Source organism: Panthera uncia, chromosome D4 (genome assembly GCF_023721935.1).
Source record: "Panthera uncia isolate 11264 chromosome D4, Puncia_PCG_1.0, whole genome shotgun sequence".
Lineage (NCBI taxonomy): Eukaryota > Metazoa > Chordata > Mammalia > Carnivora > Felidae > Panthera > Panthera uncia.
In genome coordinates this window covers 41,788,032-41,803,104 of record NC_064807.1, presented here as the reverse complement: position 1 = coordinate 41,803,104, position 15,073 = coordinate 41,788,032, and the positions used below count along the sequence as shown (strand labels likewise).

The 15,073-nt window shown below is 41.6% G+C and overlaps 1 long non-coding RNA gene across 1 annotated transcript; it reads left to right on the top strand.

Moving 5' to 3' along the window:
- The first annotated feature begins 507 nt into the window (after nt 1-507).
- Nucleotides 508-12,088, top strand: LOC125914039 (uncharacterized). The gene is made up of 4 exons (XR_007455186.1): nt 508-688; nt 2,218-2,299; nt 7,389-7,489; nt 11,928-12,088. It is a non-coding gene; the product is annotated as an uncharacterized LOC125914039 (long non-coding RNA).
- Nucleotides 12,089-15,073: the final 2,985 nt, after the last annotated feature.

Genomic DNA, 15,073 nt, shown 5'->3' with positions numbered 1-15,073 from the left:
CTCCCTCCTTAAACTTCTGTAACTTCTCTTCTTAAAAGCAAGCAGGTGTACTGTGTCACAATTAAACAGATAAGAATTGTAAAACACAATCACTTTGATTCGAACCTCAAGATACATGCGTTTTAAAGGAAAGCATTAGAGTCTCCCCCTTCTCCTAATTTCTAGTTGTATGATTTTGTTGGTAGGAGTGATGTTTTTTGTTTTTTCTTTTTATCTTAAGCAGGAGAGAGATGAGAAAACATAATACAGCCAACAATATTTAGCGGGCCGAGTCTAAACTACCTGAATTCTCTTCATCTTTTATTAGAAGAGGTGCTTGAGTAATGATCAAACAATGGAACTTATTAAATCAACAAGTAAAACGATCCCCCCCCCCGCCCCACAAAGTGTTAATATTACCAAAGTTTATAAGTTTGTTTAAAAATAAGAACTCTTTTTTTTCCCCCTGAAACAATGATACAGAATAAAAGATCTAGACTCCCATCAAAATCTAACTAACTATAAGGGATGTAAGTCTAACACTGACTACATTTAAGAGGCAGGGTACAGCCGTACAGAGAACATGCACTATGAAGTCAGAAAGGTCTGAATTCCAATTTAACTCAACCTTTTACCGGTTGCTAATGAACATCTAGGTCACTTTCATCATTCCTAACATGGATATAAAGCCACTTCTGCAAGAGCTATTGTGAGTATTAAAGACGAGGCCAGGGGCGCCTGGGTGGCTCAGTCGGTTAAGCGTCCGACTTCGGCTCAGGTCACGATCTCATGGTATGTGAGTTCGAGCCCCGCGTCGGGCTCTGTGCTGACTGCTCAGAGCCTGGAGCCTGTTTCAGATTCTGTGTCTCCCTCTCTCTCTGACCCTCCCCCGTTCATGCTCTGTCTCTCTCTGTCTCAAAAATAAATAAACGTTAAAAAAAAAAAAATTAAAAAAAAAAAAAAAAACGAGGCCAACCCAGAGCCTAGCCCACAGCTGTGTGCTTTTTTGGTTACCCCTCATCACTGTCTACAACAGCATTTTAGGAGAAATATTTTCCAAGACTTGATTCAGCTTGTCTAAGCTAAGCAGTCCAAGCCTCTCCTCAGCAGCAGCCGTGTGGGACACACAAACAACGCCAGGCTGGCAGTGGTTCCAGCTGCAGAGATGGGTTCAGCATGTACCCAGGCTAGCAGAGGGCCAGAGGACCAAGGAACTCTCCCACCATAGTTTCCTGCATGGCCAGCAGGTGTAAACCACGACCATGGGAAAACTATCAATTTAGCCCAACCAAACACACTGCCCTGAGACCAAAAGTCACATGGAAAAAATCAAAAAATAATTATAAAACTCACTGCCAGTACCACTGGCAGCTTCTCACTCTTCAAGAGAGTACTTTAAAGTTTATTTGTGGAAGGGGACTAAAGCTGGCCAATTTCTAGCAAAAGCCCATCCGTGCAGGCAGTGGTTAGGTTGAGGGGATATTTGGCAGTCAGCAGGGGTGGTACCTGCCTGGAAGTCCTCTGCCTCTGGTGTTCCTGTTTGGTGGAAAATTTTAACATGAAAGCTGGCAAAGAGCAGGTATCAGAGGGGAGAAACCTCAATATAACATAGCAGGTATTTATGATCTGAGTGGTACTTCTGCCCACATTCACAGATTGTTAGGGCCGAAAAAGTCCTCGGAGATCAACCCCTTTGGTTCAACTCCTTTCTCTTTACAGATGGGAAGCAAAGGTGCACAGAGGTTATGGGGTTTGTCTGAGGTCATATTGCCAGTTAGGTAATTGATCCAGTACCCAGCCTGTGCTCTCTCCCTCACATGCTCTGGATGCGAGAAGACTTGGACATTAACATGGCATCTGTGAATTTCTATATGTTATGGGGGCCTTCTGTTTCCTTCTGCTATGTCTACAGTGCCAATGAGTATTGAGTATAACCCAAGGGTTAAAAATAAAAGAACCTTAATTAAGAAATGAGCCATAGTGATTTTCAAAAAAAAAATGCTGAAGACAATGACAGTTTCAACTATTTTGTTGCAAAGAGGAGAGATAAGTCTGTAAAAATGACTTAAAGCACTAGGGTCTCATATGTAAATTCATTTGACATGGAAATAATGTTTTATTTAGCAAATAGCAAGGACATTATGCTTTAAAAAACCACATACACCTCATATCTGTCCCCAAATCAGAGAGGTAAAAGTAAGCATAAAGGCATGATTTTTATTTTGTTTTTATCAACAGGTAAATACGAAATACAAAGCCCTGAGGTACAGCATGCCTGGCATGTCGAGAAACAGATGAAAACCAATGTGGCTGGAGCACAGTAAGTAAGGGGGAAAGAGTATGAGAGGATCAGAGAGGTGGCCAGATTTATAGGGCATTACAACCCATTTAAAGCTTTAGCATTTGCACTCAGGTTGATAGGAGGGCATTAGAAGATATTAAGAAGTACCTAAGTCAACAGGATCACTGGGTGCTGCACTGAGAAGAGACTAAGGTAGGTAACAGAAGCAGAGACCTTTTGGACAGCACTTTCCCAATAATCCAGGCAAACAGAGGATCATATGAATCAAGATGGTGATGCCAGAGATTTAAGAAGTGACTTTCTTCCACATTTATAGAAGCAGCAGCTCAGAGCATCACCAGTGAGTGTGCAGTGTGACAGAAACAGAAGAGTCAAGAACAACCCCAATGTTTTTAACCTAGAAAATTACAGAATTGAGTTGGCTTCCAATAAGATGGGGATGTCTATGGGAGAAGCAGCATGTTTTGCTTTTTTATGGGTTGGAGTTTTTATGGCAGGGATGGGGGTGGGATCAGAGTTCAGTTTTACATGTTACATTTGAGAGGTCTATTAAATATCCATGTAGGAATGCTAAGTACGTAGTGAATATAGAAGGACGAAGTTTAGGAAAGTTCTAGGCTACAGATATAAATCTGGATATCAGACTGTAATTGGTAATTAAAGCCATGATACTAAGATTACCAAGAAGTGAATGTGGAAAAACGAGTCCAAGAACTGATCCTTAAGAAGCAAGGAGACAAAAAGAAAGGAAACCCACAGGAAGGAGAAAAGGAGAATGTGTTGTTCTGGAGGCCAATTCATAAAAGGATTCACAGGAAGAGGGAGTGGTCATTTGTGTTAAGGTAGGAAGTCAAGTAAAATGAGGACTGAGAACTGTCCATTGGATTTGGAATGAAGGCTATTGATGCCTTTATAAAAAAAAAACAGTTTCAGAGAAGTAATGGTGTGATACCTTAACCACAATGCATTCAAGAGATAATTAAAGCAAATACAGACAACTCTTTCAAAGTTTTAATGTACAAGAAAGTGAAGAAAAGGAGTGGTAAAGTAAAGTGCAAGTAGTATCAAGAGAAAGCTTTAAATATGGCAGAAATAATGAGATGTTTGTGGGTTGGGGGGAAAAGTCTTGTACATAAATTTTTTTAAAAAAGGAACAAAAGAAATAGAATGTAGAAAAGAGGAGAATTAGAGCAATATCCTTGGAGAAACGGGGATGAGATCTGGGACACCAAGTGGGAAGACTGGCCATTGTTAGGAGAATGGATGGTTTACCCATTATAACTGGAAAGAAGGCAGAGTATATGAACTAGATGCAGGTAGGTGGGGAAATGTGGAAGTTTTCTTCTGGTGGCTTCTGTTTTTCCCAATTAAAGAAGCAATGAATAAGGACAAGGAAGAAATTGTGAGAGGTTTGAACAGGAAAAAAAAAAAAAGTTCACTTAAGGGAATGACAGACAAGGGGACTGTACTGTAATTGCTGGTCACTTGAAGCAAACACACCCAGCTTCATAGGTATAACGAACTTGGGTGGAGATCTCTTCGAGTGCATCGAAGAGAGGAGAACAAAATTGAGGGAGTGGTTATGATGACTGAGGGAGTGGTTATGATGATTGGCCAAGGCCAGGAGCAAAGTAAGGTAAGTGAGGTACAGTGAAAAGGTGGTAGGAGTAAGGGCTTGCAGGCCCCAGGATAGTTGAAGAATTATGGGGTTGGGCATTCATTCCACAGGGAGCAAATTCAAAAGATGGGAGTAAAGCTTAGAAAGTAAAATGCTTGACACTGAGATTATTGGGAAATTAAATTTAAATTCATTGTTAATAACAAGACTTTGATATCATCTAACCAACAAATGCACAATAACTCTGCTGTGGACACCACACCCAGATTTTCATTAGTTTCAATGGTGATAGCTACAATGCCTTGTCCTCAGTCCCAAACAGCTTGTAAGACTCACTATTAATGACACAATCAAGACTAAAGCCATTCCTACTGCAGGGAAAGCAATTTTCACTGCAAATACTATCTTAAAGACAAAAGAATACAGAACAAGATGATATTAAAATAGAAATGACTTGAAGCAAACAGCTCATAAAAAATGAAACAGAAGCAAATATCCTTGAGGTTAAGTGCTTTAGATGGAGATTGAATAACTAACTGGGCAGGAGATTATGCAGAAACCATATATGGGTGTGGTGGACTGATAATGGCTCCCAAAGCTATGCCATGCCCAGTGATTGGGAAAAGGGTCTTTGCAGATATGTAGTTAAGTTAAAGATTTTGAGATGAGAAAGGTATGCCATCACAAAAGAGAGGAAGAGAGAAGTCTGACACACGCAAAGCAGATGATATAAAGACAGAGGCAGATACTCGAGTGATGAAGTCACAAGCCAAGGAATACCAAAGAATGCCAGTAACCAGAAGAACCTGGAAGAGGGAAGAAAGAGCCTCTCCCCCCATGCCTCTGGGGGGAACATGTCCTGCTGACACCTTGATTTTGGAGTTCCTGCCTCCAGAACTGTGAGAGAATAAATGTCTCTGTTTTTTTTTTTTTTTTTAAGCAATTTAGTTTGCAGTAATTTATTAGAGCAGCCAAAAAACACCTACAACTTTATCTAAGGAGTGTGTGCTATGCTTGATGCTAGATTTGGGCACTTTGAGAAGATCCAAGATGCATTGAATTTAGTTCTTTTCTTGAAGGTTTTATTTATTTATTTTTTTTACCGTTTTTATTTATTTTTGAGACAGAGAGAGACAGAGCATGAACGGGGGAGGGGCAGAGAGAGAGGGAGACACAGAATCGGAAGCAGGCTCCAGGCCCTGAGCCATCAGCCCAGAGCCCGATGCGGGGCTCGAACTCACGGACTGCAAGATTGTGACCTGAGCCAAAGTCGGACGCTTAACCGACTGAGCCACCCAGGCGCCCCTTTTCTTGAAAGTTTTAACAGTCTAGATTGAGGGGCACCTGGATGGCGTAGTTGGTTAAGCATCCGGCTCCTGATTTCAGCTCAGGTCATGATCTCACGGTTCCTGGGATCCAGCCCTGCGTCGGGCTCTGTGGAGCCTACTTGGGATTCTCTCCCTCTCTCTCTGCCCTTGCCCCATTCATGCTCGTTCTCTTTCAAAATAAATAAGTAAACTTTAAGGAAATGAAAACAAACAAATAAAACTCTAGTTTGATCTGAAAAAAGTTAATCAAATCCAGAAAATAAGAAGTCAAACCACTCTTGAAATGTGTCTTGAAGGGTGGGAAGAAGATCATATATCAGGTCACAATACGAAAATTATCCAGATTACAGATTCCTGAATAAATTTCAAAAAGCTTGTGCTTTGTTTAAAAACAAAACAAAACAAAAAACATGGAAAACCGTCTATTATAATAACCTGATTAGTTAGATCACTGGATTCAAAATGCAAACATTTTCTGGGATAGCCTTCACAAAAGAGAACCCACCCAACACAGAACAGACCTACAAAATGAATGAAATATATTTAGTGGCAGGGCTTCCTGTCATCTGTTCCAAAGTCTCAGCTTCAGAAATCACCCAAGAAACTAATGGCCCTGTACAGGAGGTGCCTTTAAAATTCACAGCTAGGGGCGCCTGGGTGGCTCAGTCGGTTAAGCGGCCGACTTCGGCTCAGGTCATGATCTCACAGCTCGAAGGCTCGTGAGTTCGAGCCCCGCGTCGGGCTCTGTGCTGACAGCTCAGAGCCTGGAGCTTGTTTCAGATTCTGTGTCTCCCTCTCTCTGACCCTCCCCCGTTCATGCTCTGTCTCTCTCTGTCTCAAAAATAAACGTTAAAAAAAATTTTTTTTAATAAAAATAAAAAATAAAATAAAATTCACAGCTAGAACTCTTCCATACCTTCAACCAAGTGGACCCCTAAGACCTTCTCACCCAAACAAAAGCGACCAGCACACAAAAAACTTAAGACATAGACAGTGTAACTGGCAAGTCACCGAATGTCAAATTGAGTCATTTTCTATTTCCCCCTCAAAAACAGCTTCAAAGAACCACAGGCCCGACACTCAGGTTTATCTGTTCCACACCCTGGACCCTCTTTGCCGCAACTGATGGAAAAGTGGCAGACCGCCCTGGGAGTGCCAGCCCAGCTCTCGGCAGATGCTTTTTGCCTCATTAACAGTGGCAGCTAAAGACATAATCAGCTCCAGCTGCAGGGAAGAACTGCTTGAGCTCATGGTTGGCTGACAGGCCCCCGAGTTCCCACTCAATAAGCAATTCCTCTGAACAGTCATCCACTCACGGGATGACCTAGAACAAAAGCCAGCAGGGAAAGGCATGTTCCCAAACACAGGCACACTGCAAGCACTTCACAAGTTTTCATTCAAATGAAATGTAACTCAAATCCTCTTGCTCTTGTAGAAGTCCCACAGAGCCATGTCCGCCCAGCTTCTACATGGCTGTCTTGATCTAAGTAAGACCATCTGGGGTAATACCCAGGAGAAGATGAGTATCTACCAGCTTGTTACATGTCAGCACCACTGTGAAGTTTTACCAAGCTGTGAAACCTTGGATTCGGAAGGTCCTTCTCCAGCTCTTGTTCTGGCTGGAACTTCAGCATAAACTTCTTTACTAATCCCACAAATGCACCAAGAAAGATGCCAGTGGGACCTCACCAGTCTGCTTCAGGGGTAATGTTCACAACAGCCCCAGTTTTCTGATCATGTCGATCAAACACTTTCCAGCTGTATCAGAAGCATAGAAAGCAGGAAAACGCTGATCTGAACCTGCACCAGATACAAACGGAAAGACCAAAGAACTGGAAGAAGCAAGAGGTGGAAAATGTTTACACTTGCTGAAAAACATCTAGCTTGCCAAATAACTTGTTTGAAATTTTAGAATTTAAAACATAAACATTCTTCTCTTTGGAGGTTTTAGTTGGTCTCCAAATGCAGCTTTTCCTCCCAGCTTCTCTAAAGGAGGAGCTAGATTATGGAGTTAGATGGAGAACGGAAGGGAAAGAAAAGAGCAAGTCTCAAACTCCACAATATAGCCAAATGGAAGTAATAAAGCAGCCCACCTAACCAACCAAGCTCTGAATTCTTTCTCTTTTCTTTTTTTCCTTTTCTTTTCCTTCTATCTGCCAAGAACAGGAATTCAGAGAGGCTTACAAAAGAAAAGCCCAGGCTCATATTTCCACCCCCCACTGCATGGCATGAGGAAGAATGGAGACCCTGTAGAATGGCCAGGTAAGCTTTGGCCCAGATAAAAGTACAGTATCATGATTTCCTAGATCAATTACAATTGCCTTATAGTATGATGAACCAGACATGCAATATGCCTTTTTTTTCTTTAAACAAACAGACACTACTTGATGAACAGCGCCCTGGAATGGAGAACTCGTTTTTATTTGTAGTTCATCAAAAGAATAGGACTTATCAGGTGATTGAGGAACTGAAAACAGTCCACTAGTAAAAAGTCTCCATTTTATTTAGGACAATGCTGCCAGCAGCCAGCTAGAACCCCACCTGGGCTTACGTTCAGCTGACAAGATGCTAATCTGCACCATCAGGAACACAGCTGTGCAAGAGAGCCTGGGAAGGGTAGTTGTTATAAGGCAACCGATTTTGTTCAGTTGAATGTATACAGTGCATTTCTAAACCCAAGCTCTTTCCCCTTCCCCACCCCTGGTCCATCATATCTCACCTTATAATTTTGAAAATGCTGGAGCAAAAATCTCTCCTAAAATAAAACTTACATACTCCTATTTTTAGTGGTTCCCATTCTCTGGGTCTTGGACCCAAAGGCCCCTAAGTTACTGACAGTGATTTGTAAATCCACATACATCTAGACATCAGCTACACACTTGCACATAGATGTGTGACTTTCCAAGCGCACTGTGGCAAAGGCCAGCTTGTGTTACCTCCTGATTTCACAGCTGTCTCCTTAAACTCCCTGGCTGGGGGGGGGGGGGGGGGGGAGGGGGGGGCCATGGGACTGACTGGATTCTTTGGTGGGATAATACGGATTGGGACCCTAGTGGAGATTTGAATCTCGTGAGGAACGCAAAAAATGGACGTGGGCAGAAGTGATACATTCCACTCCCAAGATTACCCCAAGAAAACTTCCCATGCAGCTCTCAACATTCTCTTCCCCCTCTGTCACCTAGACACAGGCGCCAGGGTGACCTCAGAAGCCGCGTGTTAAAGACACCGCAGCCTGCATCACACCGGTCCCTGAATGCTCAAGACACCCCCAGACCCCTTTCAGCCCTGCCAGTTGGACTTTATGTGAACAACAACAAAAACCCTATTTGTCCACTGAGATTTCAGGATTTTACTGTTACAGCAGCTAATGCTTCCTTAACTAATACATATATGTAGGCACTGCTGTGGCAAACAAGATATACATTCATTTTGTTTTTCATTTTGGCAAGAACATTTAACAGGAGGGTATACATTCATGTAAAAAGCAACTCCAAGTTCAGAGGTTTTTCCTTGCTGTGTATTTTCTTCAAAAACACTTCACTGACCATTTCTAACAATTCCAGGCACTGAGTTAGATGTGACATATACAGAGGGAAATCGGTCAGTCTCTGGCCTCAAGCCTACAGTGAACCAAGATGGCAGACATAGAAGAAATATACAAGTGCCTCATTACAAAACTGCAAGTGCTTGAAGCAAACAGAGCACTGGGAGAGTCACAGAAGAGACCTAATGGGCAAGGGGAGCAGAGGGCCAGGTTCTTCTGGGGAAGAGATATTTAAGCTGGAGAACAGATGGATGAGTGTCAACTGATTAATTAAAAATAAAGAGGGGCACCTGGCTAGCTCAGTCAGTTAAGCCTCTGACTTCAGATCAGGTCATGATCTCATAGTTGGCGAGTTGGAGCCCACATCAGTCTCTGCACTGGTGAGGCAGAGCCTGCTTGGGATTCTCACCCTCTCCCTCTGTATCTGGCCCTCCCCCACTTGCACGTGCTTGTTCTCTCTCTCAAAATAAATACACTTAAAAAATTAAAAATAAAGAGCGAGCCCTCCAGCAAAGAGAATTGTGCAAAGACCCCAAAGTAGCAACAAGCTTGATGCCCTTGTGGAACTGAAAGGAGGCCATTGGCCTGTCTGGAGAGTAGGAAGCAAAGAGATGGGAGGGAGAGGGGAGGGAGATGGGAGGGAGAGGGGAGGGGGAGGGGAGGGGGAGGGGAGAAACGCTATAAAATGCTATGTCTATGCACAGGACGAATCATGCTAGGCGTTGAAGAATAGTAAAGATTTTCAATCTTAGTCTAAAGCCTACATGGGGGTGATAATGCCCCCAAAAGTGGGTGAAAAGTTGGGTTATGGGAATGGGAGAGAAGAGGTTCCCTCCTGATATCAATGGTTTAAGGATAACGCAAGGAGTCCCTTCAAAGGGCCACAGCACATGTAAACTGATATGTTTATTTATGGCATTAAAATTTCATGGGAGTAGGGGCGGATTAAGAGGAAGTATCTTAAAATGTCTAAAAAGGGAGGCAATAATGATAAACAGTCTCAGAAACACTGCCTAAACCCAACAGTAATCCAGTTTAGGTGTTAAGCAAGGGAGTGCCATGACCTGATGTTCATTGCTAAAAATTCCATCAGAGTTAATATTTTTGTACTAAAAAGTTCATACTAGGAAAGTTTAGAAAATCCCATTCATTTTAGAAGTTATGGTTAACTGATATTAACCCACTAAGATCATGTAATTTAAACTCTTCCTTGTAGAGATTAAAAAGAACATGAAACTCAGAAAGGTTCTGTAACTAGTGTGTTCAGAATCATGCAATTAGCACGTAGCAAAGTTTATATCCTGTTCTGCTTTTTCTTGCAGCACTGTACCCAAAAGTCTACCCTGCCCCTCCATGCATCTATGCTATACATGCAATTAGCTTGTGTGGCCACATTTTACATATTGATTCATATCAGACCACCCTCCATATAGTATTTGAGTCAGACATACAAAAAGGAAGATAATGTAATTTTTTGCCATGCTCCTAGATTTTTAGCAGCAAAATAATGTCCTACCACATGCTGTCACCTATCTTGAAAACCGTCAAGATTTGCAGGTTACATACAGGACTAAAAACAAATGAATCCATTAGCTTTCTTGATTTAGTCAAACATATAGGGGGTAGTCGAAGTTCTGCTCAGCTTTTGTTGTAACCCCTGGCAGAAGATTCTCAAAGTGAGATTATTAGTTTAAATTTAAATAACGGTTTCCTGGGTCTGAAAAGCAAACTAGAGGTCTGAAGATGTTGCTTCTCTTTTACACAGAAAAATAAGTACACATAAAATGAAATGGAACACCAATGTTCATAGTGGCACTACTTATAATGGCCAAATGTGGAAGCCACCCAGGTGTCCACTGATAGATGAATGGATAAACAGAATGTGCTACATTCATAAAATGCCACATTATTCACTCTTAAAAAAGATATTCTGACACATGCCACAACATATATGAGCCTTGAGGACATCATGCTAAAATGCATAAGCCAATCACAAAAACAGAAATACTGTTATGATCCCGTTTGTATACATTCGAATTCAGAGACAGAAGGTAGAATGGTTGCAGTCGGGGGGCAGGGAGAATGGAGCTGTTATAAAACGGGTGTAGAGTTTGTTTTGCAAGAGGAAGAGTTCTGGAGACTGGCTGCAGAACAACGTGAATGCATTTAACACTACTGAACCATACACTTAAAAATGGTTAAGATGACAAATTTGTTACATGCATTTTACACCTCTAACTTTTTTTAATTTTAACGAATAACACGGTTTTAAGTGTTTTTACAGTAATTGCAGAGAACCTCTGTTCACATACACACACACAGTCAGAAAACAAACATCTAGGCATCTAGGAAGTCCCAAAGTCTGGGTTCATGACAACATTACCTTTTCAACCGTCTTGAATTTCATGTGGCCACAAAAACCTGAGCAGAAGTAAGATCTGTCAACTCTGGGCAGAAGCGTTTCATTGCCAGAGGAAAGCACAGAACCATTCTCCTTTCTTGTCCGCCAGGGAAGCATGCAGGTTGGGGTGGAGCCACCATCAGTGTGGATTCCTGAGTGTGCACAGTGAGCCAAGCTCTCCTCATGATCCACACTGAACACGTGGCCCGATGGGGACATACACCTTTCTTGCGTTAAGTCACTATGACGTGGTGGTTGGTTGTTACCACAGCATAATCTAGCCCATCCGGACTAATAAAGAGTTTTTATAAGGAACAACAGAATAGGAGAATTTGAATTTCAGATTATATCAACAAATATTTTTAATAAAAAAAAAAAACTTTATTTCTCCGCCGATTTCTGAAAGAAAATACACAATTAGCACTCTTCATAAAATATACAAGACGTGTCACAATGACTATTAGCAGTGAAGAAAACTTCTTTTCCACACATAATACTACATCATAGACTATGCATGACTCAGTGGAGAGCGTGTGTGTATTTTGTTTGGCTGGTTTGCGATAGAGATGGGGAGAACATCCTAAATAATAGGCACATGAAACATTTCCTTCCTTTCCTCCACGAACGTAGCAACAGTTGCTACATCACACTTGGGTAGAGAAGGTGTTCAACAGCACGTACTCTTCCTTTCATCAAGTGTCAAGTTCCTGGATGCTGTGGGCGATTTTCTAAATAAGTATCTGTTAATCTTCCAGGGGCATGATGACTCGAGGAGAAAATACACAGGAGCCTGTTTTCCAGCAGGTTATTTGAAAGGTAAGGACGAAGGGTTTCCCTCCACCCCCACTCCCCATCACTCCTCAGCTGTAGGCAGAGCGACTGAGACCTGAAGCTATTCCCAAACATCTGAAAACCATTTATAAAAAACTGAGGTTACTACAAATAAAGACACTTTAAGCTGGTGGTTCATATCTTTAGTTCATGATGTAACTAGACGCTAAAATAACAGTGTATGCTCTGGTGGGAAAAATCATCGGACAGAGTTATGAGACGTGTGGTCCACTCCCACTTCTCCTGTTAACAAACTGGGACATGTCGCTTGACTTCCTAGAACCTTCTCTCATCTGTAAAGAATAAAGATCAGATCAATGTTTCCCAGATCGAACCCATAGTTCGGTCCAACTGTATCTGAATCCTCTGTGGGTCTGGGGATGGAGGCGGGGGGCGGGGGGCGGGGGGAGACTGGGGTCTCTCAATGCAGATTCCTAGGACCCACCTTTCCTATTGAGTGAGGATCTGAGAGTGAGACCCAGGAATCTGCATTTTAGAGCTTCTTGGCTTTTAGCTGCATGGTCCTAGTCTTTGGTGGCCTTTGGAAATCCATGGTACAGCCAAACCGACTCGTGTGCAATGAAGTTTGTGACCCATAATACTAAAGAATCTCTAAGTCTTCTTCTGGCTACATAACCCCACAGCCATGAGCAGAGCTGAAAACCAAGTATGTTTTTGGTGGTGGTTACGGAACCACCACCAGTTCCATCCACTCCAAAATGCATAATGCTCTAGAGTTCATCCCAGTGTAAAATAAAATATTAAAACTGATAACGGTATTGCTAACTATTCAGCACTACTTCCCTATTCGCTTCACCTCATCTCCATCCTCCACCACAAAAGAGCCTGAATCCAATCACACCTTAGACAACAAATGTTAATACCACATGTGATATTTCAAGGCCAGATCTTTACATCATGTTAGCTCCATGTTTTCTCATAAAACGGTCTCTAAACATCAAAATTTGTAGAACAATAAAATCTTTCTGTGCTGTGTCTGTGAGCAAATAGGTTGAACCGCTTATACTGAAGCAGACAATGGGTCCTAAGTACCCATTTAATTGAAAGAGTAAACACTAACACATCAACACTGGAATGGAGAGAATACCTCTTATCGTGTTTGGCAACCGGCAGGCAGTCAGTAAGTACTAAATTTCCTTCCCCGAAAGAGTCTGAGTCCTAGTTGCACAGACACTCAGTAAATCCAGAACTAGAACCTGGATCTTTGGACCTCAAGTCCACTGTCTTGTAATACTGACCAAAGTTTTACTTTCACTGGGAAAATGTAGGAGGCTCTAAAAAGTGTGTACAATAACCAGAATGAGCTTTAGTGGTATTTGGAGATGGATCAGGACAGGAAAACAGAAATAATGAAAGAGGAAAAATAGTGCTAACTTTCAGTTAAACATGGTAGATTGAACACCATTTTTTCTCTATTCCCTCCCAAATGTCCGTGAAAATAACAACAAATAAATAAAGATGACAAGAGAACTGGAAAGGAGGCAACAGCAGACAAAAGATGCCAATAAATTTTTGGAATATGGAAAACTAGTGGAAGAATTGTTACTGACTTAACAGAATTGTGCTTGCAAAGAGATACAGTGATGAGAAGCAATACCATTTGGCCTGTAAAACTCTAGAAAGGCATCAGACTTGGAGACATCTGGTGCTGCAAAAAGCTGGGGGGTGACGCTTTGGCTACAACTCCAAATGCCAGTTAAAACCTTACCTAAAGACATCCCTGTTGAAAAACAAAATTGAGGGGCATCTAGGTGGCCGTGTGACTCTTGATTTGACTCGGGTCATGATCTCACAGTTTGTGAGATCAAGTCCTGCGTCAGGCTCTGCACTGATAGCATGGAGCCTGCTTGGGATTCCCTCTCCATCTCTCCATCTCTCCATCTCTCCATCTCTCCATCTCTCCATCTCTCTCTCTCTCTCTCTCTCTCTCCTTCCCTCCCTCCCTGCCCCTTCCCCACTCATGTGCGTGCTCTCTTTCTCTCAAATTAAGTAAATAACTTTAAAAAAAAAGAAAGAAAATTGAGAAACTCTTTTGCAAATATAAAAAAAGATAATAAAGACAAAAGATTTGAAAAGAAGGATGGTTGAACCAGGAGGTTTAATAACTAACAGGAGTTTCACAAAAAGCAAACACATAGGTACCAGCAAGGAAATTATCAATGAAATATGAAAATTAATATTCCCCAAAGGGAAGGACATTGATCTATTCAAGTTCTGTGGAAAACCTGGCACAGTGAATTTAAATAGTCCACACTGAAGCACATCATCATGAAACTTTGGCTCAGTTACTAGCAAACTATAGCCCCTGTTCCAAATCTGGCCCACTGTCTGTTTTGGTAAATAGTTTATTGGAACACAAACAGGTTCATTCATTTATATATTGTCTATTACTGCTTTCATGCGACAGTGGCAGAGTTGAGTAGTTATAACAGAGATTGTGTGCCTACAAGACCTAAAATATTTTCCTAAGAGAAATGAAAACATATCCACACAAAAACTTGCACAGGTATGTTCGTAGCAGCATTACTGTAACAGCCAAAAGGTAAAAACAACCCACGTCTGTCCACAGACAAATGGATAAACAAAATATGGTATATCTGTACAACAGAATTTTTTAGCTATAAATAAATGACATGCTGGGCACCTGGGTGGCTCATCAGGTAATCATCTAACTCTTGACTTCATCTCAGGTCATGATCTCACAGTTTGTGAGTCTGAGCCCCACATCAGGCTCTGTGCTGACAGCTCAGAGCCTGGAGCCTGCTTCAGATTCTGTGTCTCCCTCTCTCTCTGCCCCTCTCCCACTCATCTCTGTCTCTCTCTTTCAAAAATAAAAAAACATAAAATTAAAAAAAAACATTACTGAGGAAAAATTTAGATCATTAAACACCTCTAGTTGAAAACATAAAAAGTCTATCAATAACCTTAGCATCCACCTTAAGAAACTAGAAAAATAAGACCAAATGAGATACAAAATAGAATAAAGAATATAATAAAGATGAGAGAAGAAAGGAATATAATAGAAAACAAGAATGTCCATAAAACTAAA